At 43.1% G+C, this 7,575-nt stretch overlaps 1 protein-coding gene across 1 annotated transcript in view; it reads right to left on the reverse strand.

Moving 5' to 3' along the window:
- CCNY (cyclin Y) overlaps positions 1-7,156 on the reverse strand; it is a 319,561-nt gene extending 312,405 nt beyond the window's left edge. Inside the window, exons 1-3 of the mRNA XM_011956158.1 lie at positions 7,007-7,156; positions 6,229-6,336; positions 4,095-4,195 (exon numbers count right to left, since the gene is read on the reverse strand). The gene's annotated coding sequence lies outside the window, so the exon portion shown is untranslated. The remainder of the gene's footprint in view (positions 1-4,094; positions 4,196-6,228; positions 6,337-7,006) is intronic.
- Between the last annotated feature and the right edge of the window lie 419 nt (positions 7,157-7,575).

Here is a 7,575-nt window from a genome sequence, read left to right on the forward strand (position 1 = left end):
TTTTTTTTTTGAGACAGTGTCTCACTCTTTCACCCAGGCTGGAGTGCAGTGGCATAATCACAGCTCACTGCAGCCTTAACCTCCCTGGGGGCTCAGGCGATCCTCCCACATCAACCTCCCAAGTAGCTGGGACTACAGGCACAGGCCACCATGTCTGGCTAATTTTTGTTTTTTTTCTTTTGTAGAGACAGGGTCTTGCCATGTTGTCCAGGTTGGTCTTGAACTCTTGAGCTCAAGCAATCCACTGGCCTCCCAAAGTGCTGAGACTGCAGGCATGAGTCACTGCACCCAGCCTAATTATTTTATCATCAAATTAGATGACAAGGAATTATGCGCTAAAGAAAAAAGTACCATATGGTAGGTCAGCATTACCAGCCTAAGCATTCTTCACAGCATTCTCAACTCACAGGAAAGCAACCGGCCAGAAAAATCAGGAAATTTCAGAAAGAATATCTCATTACAGCATCATTTTTTTCACTAAAACAGAAAATAAAAATAAAGCTGCAACCAAAATAAATTTCCAAATAGCTCATTTGTTAGGCAAGCACATTTACTGATAGTGAATTAATTAAATCATATTTAATTCCAGAAGCCAAAGAAATGTGTCCAGAGAAAATAAACTGGTTTAAGACTATTCACTTTTGGGTAAAAAACAGTCACTTAAACAGTTGAGGATATTGAGAGCAACATCAATAGCCAATTTTAAAACAACGCAAATTATTTTGAGTGATTTTCCTTGGCTTCTAATCACTCAACAGATATTTCCAACACTATTCAGTTGCTGTTCATTCAAGGAGTCAATGCCTGGTCTGAAGTCACTGAATGTTAGCCTCTATGAATCGTCTACATGGAACAAATATAATTGAGAATATTTTTAGAGCACTCAAGAAAACACCAATTCAGTACAACCTTGTGGGGAATCTACTAAGATGTGTTAAAATGGATAGTTATAAAAATCACTATCCATTTTATGGTGGTTCACGCCTGTAATCCCAATTAGGGATCTCCCAATTAGGAGGCCAAGGCGGGAGGATGGCTTAAAGTCAGGAGTTCAAGACCAGCCTAGGCAACAGAGAGAGACCCCCCCATCTCTACAAAACATACAAAAATTAGTGAGGATGCTGGTGCATGTCTGTAGCCACAGCTACACATGAGGCTAGGGTGGGAGGCTTGCTTGAGCCCAGGAGCTGGATGCTGTAGTGAGCTGTGATAGCACAACTGCACTCCAGCCTAGATGACAGAGTGAGATCCTATCCCCCAAAAAAACTACGTGGAGAAGATAAAGGCCTGGTTTAACAAATTTACAAAGTTTTCTTTTTTAAATTCGAGGTGTTGGAAGACTTCTTTGTATTCATTGTACTAGTATCAGCAGGTACATATGTGAAAAATATTTGACTATCGTGTTATTCAACCAATGGTGTCAACAGTGAACTTCATTTGTTCTCAAGGACTTAATAATGTCCAGTCCCGTGAATTTTTGTCATAAATAGAAGCAAATATCCTCATTTGCCCTATCACACAGCAGTTCGATGGTTTTGCAGTGGTAAAATTGTACGGATTTTTTCTTTAACCTCATAGTTAAGATTCAAATTTTTCTAAATGAGGACTTTCTGTGACCATTACAATTCTGAATGGCTTTGAAAAGTAGCTTCTGCGGCAGACTTGGTAATGTTTCTTAGTGAATTAAGCCTAAAACTACAAGATGAAACAGAGGTTGTATAGAAAACTTCTATTCAATAAAATCATTTGGATGACAACGATGTGGTTGGAACCATAAGCAATATGAAGCCGCTTTATTTACTCCCTCTGCTGTCAAAAATTAGAAGAAGCAAGATCTCCATCCCATACAAATTTGCAGAGAATATATTTTCCAAAACTGTTCCAGCAATATTTTTCATACCTCAGTGCAACTGCAAAAGATATTCTCATATTTCTTTCTTTTTTTTTTTTTTGAGACGGAGTCTCGTTCTGTCGCCAGGCTGGAGCGCAGTGGCGCGATCTCGGCTCACTGCAAGCTCCGCCTCCTGGGTTCACGCCATTCTCCTGCCTCAGCCTCCAGAGTAGCTGGGACTACAGGCACCCGCCACCACGCCCAGCTAATTTTTTGTATTTTCAGTAGAGACGGAGTTTCACCATGTTAGCCAGGATGGTGTCAATCTTCTGATCTCGTGATCCGCCCACCTCAGCCTCCCAAAGTGCTGGGATTACAGGCGTGAGCCACTGCGCCCGGCCAGGATATTCTCATATTTCAAAACCCATTTAACTGTGCTGTTGAGGAGCCTCTACGCAACCTTTGAGGGGAAATGATTAATCTTCGGTGTAGTAATGTGTTAAAAGGCAAATATCAAAGAAAGAATATAATAAAATCCTATAAATGCCCTCAAGCGTTGAATATAGACAATTAAAATCTTATGCTATGATTGGTATCAGTGTCCAGCAGTATCTTATTTGTGTGAAAAAGACATTTCCTTGTTTTATAAGTACCTATATAATACCTCAATTTGCCTGTTAGCCTACAAGGGGCTTTTCTTTGCAGAAAATAGAAAACCCCTCGTCTAGAGGGCTGTAGGTGTCTGAAAGTTGCAGGAAAATGTCATTAAAAGTTGTGTTGACGGTGAAACCCCGTCTCTACTAAAAAATACAAAAAAAAACTAGCCAGGCGAGGTGGCGGGCGCCTGTAGTCCCAGCTACCCGGGAGGCTGAGGCAGGAGAATGGCGTAAAACCCGGGAGGCGGAGCTTGCAGTGAGCTGAGATCCCGCCACTGCACTCCAGCCTGGGTGACACAGCGAGACTCCGTCTCAAAAAAAAAAAAAAAAAAAAAAGTTGTGTTGAAGGCTGGGCACAGTGGCTCACGCCTGTAATCCCAGCAGTTTGGACCACCGAAGCAGGCAGAACACTTGCACCCAGGGGTTCGAGACCAGCCTGGGCAACATAATGAAACTCCATCTCTACAAAAAATACAAAAATTAACCAGGAGTGGTGGCTCGTGCCTGTAGTCACAGCTACTCGAGAGGCTGAGGCAGGAGGATCTCTTAAGCCCATGAGATCAAGGCTGCAGTGAGCTGTGATTGTACTACTGTCTTCCAGCCTGCATGACAGAGTAAGATCCCATCTCAAAAAAAAAAAAAAAGTGACACTGAAGCATTGCTTGCCAGGGAAAGTTTGGTTAAGTATGAAGTCTAATTATTCCAATTTAGCAAACAAAACCTTATCTGCAGTCATGTTACTTTAATTAAAAATAAAAGTGGGCCTGTAGCTACATCTTTCTACTACTATAAACCTAACATGAGCAATTTAGTTTCAGCAAACACCACCATCTGTCTCATTGGTGCTGCCAATTTTAATTTTTATTAATTTTATAGTTTTGTTTGTATTTCATTTGTACGTCTTGTATTGGATTCAGACACCAATAACACAAAGGAATTTAATATTATGTTTGCTCGTATGTATGTAACATTATATTAAAAATAGCCTTTATTTATTTTTGTCAAGACGTGGTTTCACTATATTGCCAGGGCTGCTCTCAAACTCCCCAACTAAAGCCACCTTCCTGCCTCCACCTCCCAAAGTGCTGGGATTTCAGGTGTGAGCTACTGCACCTGGCCAAAAAATAGTCTCAAGTCACAATTCTAAGGTGGACATTTATTTTTCTTTATAACCGTCCAGTTAAATATTCAAATTTGAATGGGAACGATACAGCGAAGATTAGCATGGCCCCTGGGCAAGGATGACATGTAAATTCATGAAGAGTTCCATATTTTAATAAAATCTTGAGCTGATGTTCACCTCAAAAATCCGTCCATCAATCAATACTCGATTTTGAGAAAACATTGCCTGAAGTTGAACATCCTCCCAAGATCAGAGCAATTGTCTCAATCAGGTGTTAGATGTGAATATGAATGAAAGCCCCAAATCTTCCCAGATGCATTTTCACTTACTGAAAAGGAACCTTATGAATACACATAAATCTGTTACTTTGAGAAGTGTGAAAAAGCTAAGTGCAGTACTTCTCATCAAGTGGTCATGGAAATGGCAGCGTGTCCGGAAGAGGCTCTACTAGGCAGAATTGACCTTAACAGCATTCTGGGCTTACCTCTTCAGATGCAGCAGTCCTCACCCTGAACATGCACAAAATTACCTGGAGAGCTTAACAGGTTCTCAAACTCCTCTTCCAAAGATTTTCACCGGGCAGTTCTAGAATGAGACCCAGGGATATGTATTTATAATAAACATCTCAGAAGATTCTGACTGTGAGGATACATGGACCACAGTATTTTGAGAAAAATGCCCTCATGACTCCTGATTTTCATGGCTTCATTCTGTTCTTCACTTTATTATTTATTTATGTATTTATTTATTGATATGGAGTCTCATTCTATTATCCAGGCTCAAGTGCAGTGGTATGATCTTGACTCACTGCAACATCTGCCCTCTGGGTTCAAGCAATTCTCCTGCCTCAGCCTCCCGGGTAGCTGGGATTACAGGCGCCCGCCACCATACCCAGCTAATTTTTGTATTTTAAGTAGAGACGAGGTTTCACCATGTTGGCCAGGCTGGTCTAGAACTCCTGACCTCAAGCAGTCTGCCTCCCTCAGCCTCCTAAAGTGCTGGGATTACAGATGTGAGCCACCACGCCCAGCCTGTCCTTCACTTTAGATCCCAGATCTTTTTCAAAGCTGCAAACTTGTTTTGTCTGCAAGGACTCCCTACTGTACAAGGTGAGGCGGGAAGAGGTCAGCCATTCTATCTTGCTATTCTCTTCATCGTTATAAATCCTAAACCACACTTTCTGCAGAACATTCTAGAATATAGCAGTGCCTTGGGCTATTTTGTTTGTAACTAACTAGAAGCAATTTTCTTGCTTTCAGGTTTAAAGATTCCAATACCAAATAAGTCAACTTGCAGTTGAAGAATAAAATGTGACCAAGACTCATTCTCTATCATTCTAGTTATTTTTTTAAAGTCTTAAACAACATAAACAATTGACACAGTCTTAAATTTAGTGATTTTCTGAAATCTCCACTGAAGTTTCATACATACACAAAAAAGCCCTTGCTTCGTTGCTTGCAAAATAGATGAATACCATCATGTTAGGCCAAAATAATTAGTCCAGCCCATGCTTAGTGGTTAATATTAATATAAAACCCCTACAACTCAATATTAGTCTCAATATAAGACATCAAAAACCTAGTGTTGGCAGGGAGCAGTGCTTCACACCTGTAACCTCAGCAGTCTGGGAGGCCGAAATAGGTAGATCGCTTGAGTTCAGGAGTTTGAGGACAGCCTGGGCAACATGGTAAGACCTGCCCCCCTTATCTTTACTAAAATTTAAAAAAAGATTAGCCAGGAGTGGTGGCATGTGCCTGTTGGGGCTGAGGTAGTGGGAGAATCGCTTGAGCCTGGGAGGTGGAGGTTGCAGTGAGCCTAGATCATGCCACTCTGCACTCTAGTCTGGGCAACAGAGTGAGACTGTATCACTGAACCAAACAAAACAAACCTAGTGTCACTAAAAAAGACTTTTAAAAAGTGTAAAATTCAGGCCACTTCCTAAGCAAACATTGCTGAGGAAACCAAAGTGTTAGTTTGATTTTCTTTTCCTTTTTTAGAGACAACGTCTCACCGTGTTGCTCAGGCTGGAGGGTGGTGGCATGATCACGGCTCACTGCAGCATCAGCCTCCTGGGCTTAAGTGATCCTCTGGCCTTGGCCTCCTGGAGTGCTGGGATTACAGGTTTGAGCCACACTGCACCCAGCCCTAGTCTGATTTTCTTTACTTTTCTTTTTTTTTTTGAGAGGGAGTTTCACTCTTGTTGCCCAGGCTGGAGTGCAATGGAATGATGATCTCAGCTCACTGCAACCTCCACCTCCCAGATTCAAACAATTCTCCTGCCTCAGCCTCCCAAGTAGCTGGGATTACAGGCATGCACCACCATGCCTGGCTAATTTTTTTGTATTTTTGGTAGAGATGGGGTTTCGCCATGTTAACCAGGCTGGTCTTGAACTCCTGACCTCAGGTGATCCGCCCACCTCGGCCTCCCAAAGTGCTGGGATTACAGGCGTGAGCCACCGTGCCCGGTCTCTAGTCTGATTTTCAATGGGTATGTTCCTCCACTGCCAGTCCCCACAACCCATTGCCTGTTAAAACACAAAGCATTTATTAGAAACAAAAGGTTTTTCTAGGAAGGGAAATATTTTTTAGCACTGGGAAATGACAGGGTCAAGGCTTACCTGGTAGCAAAAAGCTCTGGGGCGATGACTTCTAGTCCTAGTTCAGCTCTTGATGTCGATGTGACTGGAGGAGACTTGGGTTCACTGCCCGATTTTCTGGCTGTGAGCCTAGAAGAGCAAGCCCCTTGCTTTTCCAAGGAATCCAGAGTGTGGCACATAAAGTGATGGTGAAATAACAGCCTTGCTGTTTGTGACAGTTCCTACACCCCTTCTGATGGCCCTGCCATTCAGATTATTCACCACTTGTTTATTCTCACTTTCTTTCTTTATTTTTCTTTTCTTTTCTTTTTATTTATTTATTTATTTATTTATTTATTTATTTTGAGACAAGGTCTCACTCTGTCACCCAGGCTGGAGTGCAGTGGTGCGATCCTAGCTCACTGCAGCCTCAAACTCCTGGGCTCAAGTGATCCTCCCACCTCAGCCTCCCCAAGTAGCTGGGACTACAGGTGTGCACCACCATGCCTGGCTAATTTTTAAATTTTTTGTAGACACAGGGTCTCACTATGTTGGTCTTGAACTGCTGGGCTCCAGTGATCCTCCCACCTCAGTCTCCTAACGTGCTGGGATTACGTGCATGAGCCACTGTGCGTGGCCCTATTCTCAATTTCCACACCTTCTCTAGATCGTGCCCTGTTCTCTGACCTCCCAAGTCTCCTGGCTGCAGTCTCTGCTAGTGCACCCACCGAGCAAGCTTTTCACAAACATGACTCCTGACTCCCCAGTTCCCCTCATCCCCGAGCATTCTCAGGCCTGGCTCCTGTTGCACAGAGCTCACCTCCATGCCTCTGCCCGTGCTGTCCCTGGACAAGCCCCCCAGCCAGGTGGCTCTCAACCTGGTGGCCTCAGTGTGGTCTTCCTGGTATGAGGCTCACATCTCTCCTGACTCCCACCCACCCATCCCTCCCAGGGGCACCCCGTGTGCACTGTAATAATGCCCCTTGTGTGTCATCACTAGGTCATGGCCCTCCTCAGGGCCTGGGTCTTCCCTAACTTCCTTCGAGTTCCTAGTGCTCTGGGCACAGTGCACCATCTCCTCCCCGCTCTAACCCCCATGATAATTAGAGGTGAGACTTGTCATTCTTCAGTGGTTTGGCCTGTAAATTTGGGTTGATGAAAGATGAGTTGAAAGGAAAAAGGACACAGGTTCAGGAAACCTAGAATACCCTGAAAATCCTGATTTTTATCCTCAACCTCAAGTATCTTATTTCACACATGTCTAAAGATCAACTTACTTCCCAAGGTTTTTTCTGGCTAAATAGATTCCTTTTTTCTTTTTTTTTTTTCTTTTTTTCTTTTTTAGATGGTTCTGTCACCCAGGTTGGAGTGCAGTGGTGCATTCTCAGC

This window comes from Colobus angolensis, unplaced genomic scaffold (genome assembly GCF_000951035.1).
Source record: "Colobus angolensis palliatus isolate OR3802 unplaced genomic scaffold, Cang.pa_1.0 Scaffold41, whole genome shotgun sequence".
In the NCBI taxonomy this organism is placed as follows: domain Eukaryota; kingdom Metazoa; phylum Chordata; class Mammalia; order Primates; family Cercopithecidae; genus Colobus; species Colobus angolensis.